We start from the raw sequence: 14,502 nt of genomic DNA, 5'->3' as shown, positions 1-14,502 counted from the left end.
ATGGACAAAAGATCACCCCTTTGAGCTTATTATTGGTGATGTGTCTTCTAGAGTTCAAACAAGAAGAACAACTCAGGAAGAATGTCTATACAGCAGCTTTCTGTCAAAGGAAGAACCAAAGAAGGTAGAAGAAGCTTTGTTAGATCCTGATTGGATTTTAGCTATGCAGGAGGAGCTAAACCAATTTGAAAGGAATAAAGTATGGAAGCTGGTACCCAAGCCTAAAGGAAAGAATCCAATAGACACCAAGTGGGTATTCAGAAACAAGATGGATGAAAATGGCATAGTCATCAGGAAGAAAGCTAAATTGGTTGCAAAGGGCTATTGTCAGTAAGAGGGAATAGATTTTGATGAAACATTTTCTCCTGTTGCAAGACTTGAAGCCATCAGAATCTTCCTAGCCTATGCAGCCCATGCCAATTTCAAGGTCTATCAAATGGATGTCAAAAGTGCCTTTCTGAATGGAGATTTGGAAGAAGAAGTATATGTCAGTCAACCTCTTGGTTTTGAAGATCCAAAGTTTCCAAAATATTATTATTATCTTCTGAAAGCGCTTTATGGACTGAAGCAAGCACCTAGAGCCTGGTATGACACTTTATCAAAGTTCCTTTTGGAAAATCACTTCACAAGAGGTATTGTAGATAAAACTTTATTTTTCAGAAATGTTAATGGCTCTAGCATACTTATTCAAATTTATGTAGATGATATTATTTTTGGCTTTATAGATGAGAAACTTTGCAAAAAGTTTGCCAAATTAATGCAAAGTAAGTATGAAATGAGTATGATGGGAGAACTGACTTACTTTCTTGGTTTACAAGTTAAGCAAGTTAGTGATGGAATATTCATTACTCAAACTAAATATATTTTTGATCTTTTAAAGAAGTTTGATCTAATGGATTGCACATCTGCAAAAACTCCCATGGCCACTGCAACTAAGCTTGAATTAAATACTACTGAAAAGTCTGTGGATATTTCAAGTTATAGAGGCATGGTTGGCTCACTTCTGTACTTAACAGCTAGTAGGCCAAATATAATGTTTGCTACATGTTTGTGTGCTAGATTTCATGCTGATCCTAGAGAATCTCACTTGATAGCTATTAAGAGAATTTTTAGATATCTCAAGGGAACACCAAAACTTGGCATTTGGTACCCTAGAGATTCTGGTTTTGATCTAACTGGTTATTCAGATGCAGATTATGCAGGTTGTAGAATTGACAAAAAGAGCACAACAGGAACCTGTCAATTTCTAGGAAACAAACTTGTGTCCTGGTTCAGTAAAAAGCAAAATTCAATTTCTACTTCTACAGCTGAAGCTGAATATATTGCTGTTGGCAGTTGCCGTGCACAGATTTTATGGATGAAAAATCAATTATTGGACTATGGTTTGCAAGTTGAAAGGATTCCTATTTTCTGTGATAACACAAGTGCAATTGCCATCACTGAAAATCCAGTGCAACATTCAAGGACAAAGCACATAGACATCAAATACCATTTCATAAGGGAACATGTGATGAATGGTACTGTGGAATTACATTTTGTTCCAAGTGAGAAGCAACTTGCAGATATCTTTACCAAGCCACTGGATGAATCCACCTTTTCAAGGTTGGTAAGTGAGTTAGGTATGCTTAATTACGCTTAAATTTATCTGAGTTATCTTGCAAGTTGTAATGTAGCCAGAAATTTAGTTGATTTTTAAGTCTTGGATGCGATTTTGGCTAAGTCAAAAATTTGCATCTCGACGGATGACCCTTATCCATCGAGTTTAGTCATCCGTCGATATACTACTCGCTAATAAAAGTCAATTACTTTTCTGGAATACTTTATGACTCGACGGATATTAGTTTATCCTCATCCGTCGAATTTTCTAAATCACAGCCGTTAATTCCCTGAACATTATCCATCGAGCATACTTACAGTTTGTAAGCATTACATGACGGATAATAGGTGGAATTTTTACAGTTTATTTTTAAATGGCTATTTTAGGCAATTTCTATTGGTTAATTTACTCTTCTTTATTATTTTTATCCATTTTTTTGAGATAGTATAAAAGCTTATTTCACTCCAATTATTTTTGTTTATCATTCTCAAATTCAACTGCTTTTATTTCATTCTCTCTCAAGCAAATATTCTCTTTCTCTTCAAGCTTTCATTCTCTAACAATGGCACCTGTAGTAAAGATTATGTCTCAAACTGGGTTCATTTACGAGAAGAACAACTTCACTGCTTTGGTCAATAAGGGTATTCAGCAATCAGAAGACTATCACAAGATGATGGACTTTGTGAAGAACTACAAGTTAAATTACGCCATGCTGGAATCACCCACAATTTTCTGTGAAGTTGTTGAAGAGATGTGGACCCCTGCAATCTACAACTCTACTGACAAGACCATCACTCTAACTATCAAAGGTAACGAATTATGTATCAATAGTGATGTGATAAAAGCATGTTTCAAAATTCCTGATAATAATGTGACTTCACCACACACTAACACTGATCTTATCAATATGCTTAATTCCATGCACTACGCACTTCCTACTTCTAAACTAAGTGATATTAGAATGGGTCTTAGGAAGGAGTGGAGTTTCATGTGTGATGTAGTTACTAAGGTTTTCTCTGGAAAAATCAGTAATTTTGATTCTGTAAACATTTCCATGCTTAACATTTTACAATTTCAGTGACCTTGTCTTGATTGAGTTAGGTTTTAAACTAGGTGAGTTAGCTAAAAGAGGAAAGAATGTGTATTATGCTAGATTTTTCATGTTATTGGCTAACCATCTTTGTCAAGAAATTGTGCTTGAGAACCCAAACAACAAACTGGCTTGTTGGGTTCAAGAGAGAAAACTCATTGCAGACTTGAACAAAGCCAACCATCATAGGGATGTGCCAATGTTCTACTTTCCTGTAATGCAGGCACCTCAGGTAAGTGAGGTAAGTTCATCCATCCCTTCAACTATTCTAACCCCCTCAATTTCTTTGAGTTCAGGAGCAGCTATGGCAACTGTGACAATGACCAAACAGTTGCCTACCAAAGCTGCCAAAACAACTGTTATTTCTAAATCCAAATCAAAGAAAACCTCCTCTGGTATCTCTCAAAATGTACCAGTTGAAAAATCCACCAAAGCCAAAGAGGGGAGTGTGAAGGAGGGTAAGTTAGGCGAGGGAAGGGGTGAACATCAAAGAAACCCCAAGAATAAGGTTGGAGAGTTGAGTGAATCCCAGCCTAGCCACACTGCAGTTTCTCAACAAACTGCAGTGCTTAAAAAGGACAAAAGCTCACTTCTAGCTGCATCCTCCTAAAAGGATGTAGTTATTGAACAAAGCTCTCAGCCAAGAGCACCGGCCAAAACGGTTAGGGACACAAGCTCACCCCAAACTTACACAAGAAAGAAGAAATCCAAAACCACTGGGGATGCACAGGGTACACACACAGTGCAAACTGGTGCTAAAGACACAATCCCTGCATTTTCTCAAATTCAGTTTGATGTGGCTCCAATAAATGTGGAGTCACAACCAAAATCTCTAATAATAGAAGCATCTGAAACACCATACTCACCAACAAACTCTCTGGAAGTGGATATGATAACCACTTCAATTCCTGATTCCCCTTCTTTAACTCTGTTGGGGAAGCCAAAATCTAGTGCAAGTGAGCATCATCTTTTAGATGATTTGTTGGCTCACTTGCCAATTCTTTCAGATTCTATTGTGACATATGTGCCTCAACTATCTTCAATCAACACAGAGTCAACAATAGTTTCTCTTCCCACCTCATTCATTCCACTCTCTCGATGGATATTGCTCATCCGTCGAGTAGTGATTGTATCCCGACGGATAAGCTTAACAGCAGTTATCAATCGGATAGCATTACCACTCACTCGACGGATATCACTTATCCGTCGAGTATCTCTGCACAACTTCAAACTTCAATTATTTCAAGCGCAGAAGATTTAGTGGTTGTACAGTCACTCTTAGGACTGAGAGAGGAGAGTATATTGAGTGAGAGGCTGGGTTGCTCCCAGGCAAAAGGAGAGGAAAAGAGTGAAACTCAGCAATCCATTTATTCATGATTGGCAAAAGTGAGTGAGAGGAGTAGGTGAAGGTGAGGGTGTGAGGGTGGGGAGCCAGGGTGGGACCCTGATGCAACAAAAGAGAGATTATGAGAGAAAAGCAGGTACAGGAGAAATAAGGGTAGATCCAGCCATTGCTAGTGAGTCAATGATTGTGGATGATGCTAAAAAGGAAAGACAATTTTAGCAACATTACAAAGCTGTAATTGATAACATTTCCTTGGATGCTGACACTTTTATTCATCCTGTGTCAGCCTATCAATTGTTGGCTGCTCAGGGCATTGTGGAGGCAGAGCAGACTTTGAACTTAGTATACACCTCAGAATCTCTTCAAAGAGATAAAGCTGTTGTTAATAGGATGCCTTCTCAAGCTGGTGAGCCATCTGAAGAATTTGAAGTAAATTCTAATGATGATGACTCTGTTTCTTTGGATGGAAGCATGAATTTAGGGGGAGGTGAAGGCCCAAGTTCTGTTTTAAGTTTACCTGAATGGGAATGGACAAAGGAATCTACACCAGGATAATTTGGTGTATCCTTGGTTAAGCAAGTGATGGCTATTCAAAAGGCCCTTCAGGAAACTTCAGATGCTGGTACCAAGGCTATTCTTCAAGCTCACCTAGACTCTCTACATCTCATGAAGATCCAGCAGTTAAGATAGAATCTGAGTGTGGATGAACTAAAAAGGGATATAGCTGACCTGAAGACCTACAATTCTGAGAAGCTGGATTCAGTCATGCCATATGGTACCATGCAAGATCTATTACTAAGATTGAGGAGAGAATCAGATTCTGAAAAGAAGCTGGCCAAGCTGGAAGACAGACTTCAAGTTAATGAGAATTCAGTGCCTATTCTTCTTCAAAATCAACAAACACGGACAAATCTTCTCATGCAACTGGCTAAAGCACAAGGCCTAACTCCTCAACTTGATGATAACAAAAAGGGGGAGAGAGAATTAAGTAAGGGGAGAAAGGACCAACTGAGGGGGAGAAACTTCAAGTACAAATCAGCAAAGTAATTGTACCTTCAATTACTGTCTCCAAGCCAACAGTTGCAGATGGTATAGATCTAATTCAAGCAGCATCAGCAAATTTGAAAGTTGCTGAAAAAGGAAAGTTGAGTTTGATCAACTGGAATAAGATTGATGAGGAGATATAGAGAAAGTTTGAAGTTGTCAAGGAGCCAGTTAAGTCAGCCATTCATCACTCTCAAGGCAAGCCAATCAGTGTGAATGAGATGAGCATGAATTATCTGGAAAAAGGATAATCTTCCTGCATCAAGTCTCCAAAGGCTGAAATAATTCTAAAACCAAGGGCAAATTATCCAAAATCATCTTTGAAGAACCCCTTGGACACTATGTATGAGACTCCCAAGCCTGATGAGAAGAAGCTTCTGTCAAGGTCAATTGTCTTCTATAAAGATCTAGCTGATTCAGCTTCAAAAAGGAGAATTGCTAAGATATTCAGAAATGGAAAGGAAATTTGTGTGGTAGCTGGACATCCAAAATTTGCTCAAGCAAAGAGAGAAGAAAAAGCCAGATTGAAGCAGGAAAAGAAGCAAGCTGCTCTAGATGCAAAGAAGTCTAAACAAAAGAAAGAGCATATTGCTATCTTGGCCAAGCTACAGGCTGTTAATTCATCTCAACAAATTCCCTCTCAACCATCTGAAGCTGCTGAATCAAAAAAGAAAATTGAAGAACAGAAGAAATCCCCAAGGAAGAAAGAAATGGCTAGAAGAACAAAAAGGAAACTGGATATTGTTGACAAGGAATTGGTAGATCAATTTCCTAAGGAACCCACACCAGCTACAACTCAAGCATCAAAACCCTCTGTGGTATTTGAAGACATAAGGGTGGTGGATCCCTACAGGAATATACATGGTCAACCTATTGTGCCAAAGGATGAGCCAATAGAGTGGGATAACATACCAATTCCTGAATTCAGCTTGCCAATCCTTAGCAAGCCAAAAAGGACAAAGTCAAGGGCAGTCAAGAAAGTGAAGCTTTCACCTCTCAAATCCAAATCAGTAGTTAAAGCTCAACCCAAAGTCAACAGGGGAGACTACTTGTACTTGTGTGACATCAAAGAATTTTCAGATCTAAATCTTTATCTGGATGAACTGGATGAAGTAAGGGGAATTGATGCATACAGGAAGCTACCTGAAAGGTTGGTGTTCAAGTACAAAGGAGGAAGGGAGATTCAGTGGCCAATTCACAGGATTCTTCAAGAGAGCCAAGCTGTGCTGATTAAAGTTTATTCATCCTTCAAGAAAAACTTTGGGTTCAATGTCACTGCAAGAAGACTAGTATTGAAGAAGATTGAAGAACTAAGGAGTGTTAGAGCTAAAGATGCACTCCCAAAGACTCTAATCATCCCATACACAGGGAGAAGAGTACATCTAAGGCCTTACTGGCTGATGGAGTTCATGGATGACAAGGGTGTGAGAAGATTCTTCAGATTAGAAGACCAATTGAGTATCTCTAGCAATGAGACTCTCTTGGAAATGCAAGAAAAACTAGATCTCTCAGAATCTGATGAACTGGAATTCCACAGGCAGCTCCAAAATCAGATTGAGGAAAATAACAGAAAGCTTGGAAGAAGATCCAGACCTTCAAGGAACTAGAAAAATCTGCTCAGGCTAGAGGAGCATCTTGAAATGACTGTGAGCCAAACTTTGTACACTTTGATTATTTGAAGCACTTTCAGTATTATCTACTTATCTTTAAAGCTGTATGTTTAGGATGTTTTGTTATCATCAAGTACCTCTTAATTTATGGTTACAATTCCAGTAGAAATAAATTGGGGGAGATTGTTGTGCATATGTTGTGTACTTGATGATTTCATAAACAAAACATCTAAGTGGGTTTATTTAGTGAAATAATATAGCACTCGACGGATAAGAATTACAGTCCCGACGGATAACTCATTATAATCCCGACGGATGTTAACTTGTTATCCATCGAGTGAGTAGCTTATGTAATAATAAGTCTGTAGCACAGTTATGTATGCACCTTTGTATAGAATCTGTAGTAGCATATAAGTCATGTTGACTTTAACTAGATATGCAAAATAGGTTGATTAATTGTACATAAATGATGTCTTGTAATTCTGTATAAGTGAAATGAAGTCATATGCTTGATTGCTACCCGACGGATAACCTACAAAGAAACCGACGGATGATCAACAACCCAACGGATGATCATGTACTTAACTAATAAAGAATTCAAACAGCAGTTGAACAGTGAAAGCTGAGCACAGCCGTCGAGATGTATACAAATCTACTGTGGAAGCCCATTAACCGGGTAATAGAGGACGAAAAGCAGCAAAGCTTAAGACTAAAAGTTTTTATATTTGTTCAGTCTTTTTAACTTTCTAATCTTGGTGATAAACCAAGAATGTAGCAAATAGAAAAGTAAGCTGAGAAACTCAAAACAGAGAAATCTTTGTAAGCAGAATTATTAGCATTTCCCTGTATTCTCAGCAATTCAATTTGTAAGCAGCTGTGAGCATTCCTGCACACAGAGTCCTCTCGATATATAATATATATCTCTGATGGAATTGTTTAAATCAACCAGAAAGTTTTTAAAGACTCTTGTTTTTAATTACTTATGTTTTGATTCAATTAAGTTTCTATTCCGCATTGTGCTAATCAAAACATTATATCTATATTCGAGTTGAACATTCTTATTTTTGAGAAAAAGGTTCAAGAATTCCATTCAACCCCCCTTCTGTAATTCTTGCTATATTGTTAAGGGACTAACAATAATCACATCACATAAAGCATACTTTATTGACTTAATTACGTCGCAAAATTCTCAGTCGTCACAATCTACCCTCCTTAAAAGGATTCTGTCCCCAGAATCTAATCTAAGCAAATGGATGGGGATACTTTTCTTTCATTTCGCTTTCTAATTCCCAAGTCGATTCCTCAACTAATGGATTTCTCCATAACACTCTAACTAGAGGTACAACTTTATTTCTAAGCATCGTCTCTTTTCGGTCCAAAATTCGAACTGGCTGTTCCACATAAGACAAATCTGGTTGGATTTCCACTGGTTCCAACTCGATCACATGGCTCGCATCAACATTATACTTCTTCAGAAGAGATACATGAAATACATTGTGCAGATGTTGCATTTGCGGAGGTAGCACCAACTCATATGTCACCTTCCCAACTCGTCGCAATACTTCAAATGGTCCAATATACCTAGGATTCAACTTCCCTTTCGTTTCGAATCGGGTTAAACCCTTCCAAGGAGATATCTTTAATAAGACTTTGTCTCTAGATTCGAATTGCACATCTTTTCATTCTTGATTTGCGTACTTTGCTTGTCGATCTTGAGCTGCAATTAATCTCTTTCGTATCATTTCTACCTTTTCCTTCATTTCTTAAACTAGCACTGGGCCAATTAATTTGCGCTCACCAACCTCGTCCCAATATGTAGGGGACCTACATTTTCTTCCATACAATGCTTCATGAGGTGGCATGCCAATACTCGCGTGATAACTGTTGTTGTAGGAAAACTCAATCAATGGCAAATGATCGTCCCAATTTCCTTTGAAATCTATTGCACAGGTTCGCAACATATCTTCAATTGTCTGAATTGTCCTTTCACTTTATCCGTATGTCTGCGGATGGTATGTCGTACTCATTTTCATCTTAGTTCCCAAATGATCATGGAATTGTCAACAAAATCTCGAGTTAAACCTTGGATCTCTATCAGACACGATAGATACAGGGACTCTGTGACGCATCACCATCTCATCCATATATATTTTGACCAACTTTTCCAATGAAAATCTTTCATTTATTGGCAAGAAATGTGCTGACTTTGTCGACCGATCGATTACCACCCAAATCGCATCATGATTAGACTTGGTTTTAGGTAATCCTACCACGAAATCCATCGCTATATGCTCCCATTTCATTCTGGTATATCCAGTGGCTGAAGCAATCCGCTTGGCCTTTGATGTTCCTCTTTGACTCTTTGACAGTTATAACACTTACTTATCCATTCCGAAATTTCCTTTTTCATATTTGGCCACCAGTAACTCTCTTTTAAATCCCGGTACATTTTCGTACTTCCAGGGTGAGTTGAAAATCTCGAATTATGCGCTTCTTGCAAAATCTCGTGCTTTAGTTCCTCAATATTAGGTATCCAAATACATGAGTTAACACGGTACATTCCTTTTCCATCCTTTTGAGCTTTAATTTCTTCTCCTGTCAACTTATCCTTTTCGCGATTCATCACTTGCTCTTGACAGCATCGAATCTTTTCCAAAATTTCGGGTTGAAATGACATTGCATATATAGCTTCACCTCCAAATTCTGGAGTCTGCACCTCTATTTCCATCTTTTCAAAATCCTTGATCAACTCTTCCGATGACATTAACATATTCAACCTTTCCTTGCGACTTAGAGCGCCTGCTACCACATTTGCCTTTCCAGGATGATAGTTTATCGCACAATCATAATCTTTGATCAATTCCAACCACCTTCTTTGTCTCATATTCAATTCCTTCTGGGTAAAGATATACTTTAAACTCTTATGATCTGTATAAATCTCACACTTTTCCCCGTTTAAATAATGCCTCCAAATCTTAAGGGCAAACACAATTGCTGCCAATTCCAAATCATGCGTTGGATACTTTTGCTCGTGCGGCTTGAGTTTCCTTGACGCATATGCTATTATCTTCCCGTGTTGTATTAACAACCATCCAAGTCCTTTATACGAAGCATCACTGAATATCACAAATTCCCCTTTTTCATCTGGTAATACCAACACTGGGGCGGTTACCAACCTTTTCTTTAACTCTTGAAAACTTTCCTCGAACTTTTCTGTCCATACAAATTTCTCGTTCTTTCTTGTCAACTTCGTTAACGGAACGGCAATCTTAGAGAAATCTTGCACAAATCTCCTGTAATATCCGGCTAATCCCAGAAAACTTCTGACTTCCGTAGGAGTCTTGGGTCTTTCCCAATTCATTACAGCTTCTATCTTGGCTGGGTCCACTTTGATTCCTTCTTTATTAACTACATGTCCAAGAAATTGCACTTCTTTTAGCCAAAATTCACACTTCAAAAACTTAGCGTACAGCTTCTCTTTCCTCAGAGTTTCCAAAGAAATTCTCAAATGCTCCTTATGATCTTCTTCCGTCTTGGAGTAAATTAGTATATCGTCAATAAACACAATAACGAACTTATCCAAATATTGCTTGAACACTCTGTTCATAAGATCCATAAATGCGGCTAGCGCATTCGTCAAGCCAAATGCCATTACCAAAAACTCATAGTGCCCATATCTCGTTCGAAACGCAGTCTTGGGTATATCTTCCGCTTTAATCTTTAATTGATGATACCCAGATCTTAAATCAATCTTGGAGAAACACGAAGCTCCTTTTAACTGATCAAACAAGTCATCAATCCGCGGTAGAGGGTATTTATTCTTAATCGTCAATTTATTCAATTCACGATAATCAATGCACAACCTCATACTTCTATCCTTTTTCTTTACAAATAACACCGGTGCGCCCCACGGGGATACACTCGGTCGGATTACTCCTTTGTCCAACAATTCTTGCAACTGAGCTGCCAATTCCTTCATCTCGACCGGCTCCATGCGATAGGGAGCTTTCGATACTGGTTCCGTTCCAGGATCCAAATCAATCGTAAACTCGATCTCTCTGCCTGGAGGTAGTCCAGGCAATTCGTCAGGAAATACATCTGGAAAATCTCTTACTATCGGAATATCTTTGATCCTTATAGATTCTTTCTCCACATCCATAACATGAGCCAAATATACTTCACATCCTTGACGTATTAATCTTCTCGTCTCAATTGCCGTTAGGAATTTCTTCTTTTGCCTCTTTCCTTTGAATACCACTTCTTCACCATCCTTGGTTCTTAACTTCACCTTCTTACTTTTACATTCTATTTGCGCTTCATGGTTTGACAACCAATCCATTCCTATTATAACCTCAAATTCTCCTAACTTAAAGGGAATTAATTCAGCAGAAAAGTGCCGACCTTCTATAGCCACATCACAATCGGGACAAACTTTGCTAGCAATAACTTTATCTTGATTTGCTACCTCTATAATCAAACTAGGTTCCAGAGGGTACACAACACAATTTAACTTATCAAGAATACTTTCAGAAATAAAAGATCTAGTTGCTCCAGAATCCATCAATACTTTTACTTCTACTGAGTTAATAACAAGCATATCTGCTACCACGTCCACATCTTGCACCGCATCTTTCATTGTCATATTAAAGGTTCTAGCTCTGGGTTGAGTTGATGGTGTTGGGAGAGACGGCGGTCCAGCAATCCTAAGAACATTGGCCTTCTGAACAGGCTCCTTGCAATTCCTGGCCATATGGCCCACTTTACCACACTTGAAACAAGCCAAATCAGGCTTCCTCGCTCCACTTGGGCATTTTGAAGAGTAATGCCCCTTCTGGTTGCATTAAAACACGTCACATCCAACTTATTACACCTTCCCGGGTGTCTTTTTCCATAATTCTTGCATTCCTGAATCCGAGGTCTGTTATCCTTCCCCGGTTGTCCAGCTTTCTGGAAACGGTTCTTCTGAGCTCCATTACTGGGTTTAAACTTCTGAAACTTTTGGTTCTGACCCCCACCTGAAGGGTTTTTAGCACATAAACGCAGCAAAAACGTAAATTTAAATCTTAAAAAAACCGAAACCCTCCGCAGGATCCATGCGAAAAATAATATTTAATTCGTAGTTCATTATGTTTACCTTAAGAAGCTTTACGTTAATGGAAAGATGGAGGTTTTTAATGGCGATCCAAAAATGATGAACGGAAATCATTAGCAGCTGCTCCTCAAGTGTGAAGCACTCCACCGGTATCCACCAAGAAAATGATGTAATGAAGGAGGAGGAGATGGAGAGAATTAGGGTTTTGTAAATCTTTTTGGTTGAGGCAAAAATAGGGTCTATAATAGTATATTTATAGGCAAAATTTTCAGCTGAAAATTTTCCCATAAAATATTATTATTATTAGCCCTTTACTATTCTCACTAATAATTAAAACACCTTTTAATTATTAATCCTTTTTCTAAACTCTTTAGAAATAATTCTCTCACTTGATTTAATTTCCAAAAATTAAATTCTTAATTAATAATATTAAGAACCTTTTCTTAATTAATTTATAATCAATTAAATCTCATTTAATCAATTATTAAATTTCCCAATTAATTATTTATTTCATAAATAAATAATTATCAGCCATTATTAATTAATTCCTCCACCATTAAATCATTCTCTTTTATGGTGTGACCCTGTAGGTTCAATATTAAGCCGGTAGTAGAAATAAATAATAATAAAACTATTTTATCATTATTTATATAAATTCTCTAATTCATTAAATATGATTAATTAATTAATCATATTTATTCTAAATCGTGAGGGATACTTCTCAGCATATCGCGACTATCCGGATAATACGAATTCACTGCTTAGAATATCAAGAACCTATTCAGTGAGTAGTTACCGTACAATCAATTCCTTCCACCCTGCAATATCAAGATTAAATACAAGGCATGGAACTTGTGTCAAGCATATCTTATTTAATCACTTGCTTTCCCATTCACTATGCTTAGTTCTATTTAATGTAAATTAGAAACTCCTTTCTAATTTCATTCACTCTGGCCAGAGATTCCTGAACTAGCATAAGTGGATCAGCATTGAACATTCTCTTCCTTCACTGGAAGGGGTAGATCCTTTATTGATCATACACTATCTTCGTGTACAAATTCATATACCCAGTAGAGCCCTTATAATTGTCCCTTGAGACTAAGAACTAAACCAAAGCATAGTTCAATGTACACAAGATGACTATGATGACCTCAAGTCTGAGGATACTTGTATAACTATCACTATGTGAACAACTGCTGACACGTGAGTGAACTCCATCAGTTGTTCAGTTGTGTGAGTCATGTTCAGTGAACTTATTCTATAATAAGCACCTACATACTAGCTATATTGTCACCACACAAATGTCTATGAGAATAGACATCCTTCATAATGAAGCAAGCATAGTATGTACCGATCTTTGCGGATTATTAATTACCAGTTAGTAATTCTACGACCAGGAACTATTTAAGTTTAGAGTTATCATCTTTTAGGTCTCATTATTATGATCTCATCACAATCCATAAAAAGCTTTACTCTAAATTGTGGTATATCTTATTTAAACATTTAAATAGATAGAGCCCGCAATAAAAACAAAACAAGTCTTTTATTAATATCAATGAAATCAAAGCAGATTACATAAAAGTTATTCCTAAATCCTCATACATGATTGGACTTAGGACATATCTCTTTCAATCTCCCACTTGTACTAAAGCCAATCACTCTGGTATCTAATACCCATCTTGTCTTTATGACGATCAAAGTGACTCTGAGAAAGTGGCTTTATGAGTGGTTCTGCTACGTTGTTATGTGTGTCAACTCTCTCGACGTTGACAACTCCTCTTTCAATAATCTCCCTAATCAGATGAAAGCGCCACAGGACATGTTTGGAATTTCTATGAGACCTAGGTTCATTGGCTTGTGCTATTGCTGCGTTGTTATCACAATACAACACAATAGGCTCTTCAACGCTAGGAACAACTCCCAACTCAGAAACAAATTTCCTTATCCAAACGGCTTCTTTTGCAACCTCACTTGCAGTTATATATTATGCTTCCGCTGTGGAGTCAGCCGTTGTAGACTGTTTGGGACTCTTCCAACTAATCGCACCACCATTCAGAGTAAACCCGTACCCTGACATGGATTTGCTATCACTTTCTGATTGAAAATTAGAGTCAGTATAACCCTCTATTTTCAACTCAGATTCACCACCAAAAATAAGAAAAATGTCATGAGTCCTTCGCAAGTACTTAAGGATGTTTTTCACTGCTTTCCAGTGGTCTTCACCTGGATTGGACTGATATCTGCTCGTCACACTAATTGAATAAGCAACATCAGGCCTTGTACACAACATCGCGTAAATGATAGATCCTATTGCTGAAGCATAAGGAATCTTACTCATACGCTCTCTTTCCTCAGGTGTCTTAAGAGACATTTTTTCGGAATGGGACACTCCATGGCTCATCGGTATGAGACCTCTTTTGGAGTTTTCCATGCTAAACCTTTTAAGCACTTTCTGGATGTATGTACCCTGGGTAAGACCTATCATTCTTCTAGATCTATCTCTATAGATCTTCATACCGAGAATGTAGGATGCTTCTCCCAAGTCCTTCATGGTGAAGTTCTTTGATATCCATACTTTGACTGATTGTAGCATCGGTATATCATTTCCTATAAGAAGTATGTCATCCACATACAATACAAGAAATGTTACCACGCTCCCACTAACCTTCTTGTAGACACATGGTTCATCTATGTTTTTGATAAAACCAAACTCTTTGATTGTCT

This window comes from Apium graveolens, chromosome 2 (genome assembly GCF_009905375.1).
Source record: "Apium graveolens cultivar Ventura chromosome 2, ASM990537v1, whole genome shotgun sequence".
Taxonomy (NCBI): Eukaryota; Viridiplantae; Streptophyta; class Magnoliopsida; order Apiales; family Apiaceae; genus Apium; species Apium graveolens.
This window is presented reverse-complemented; position numbering follows the sequence as displayed.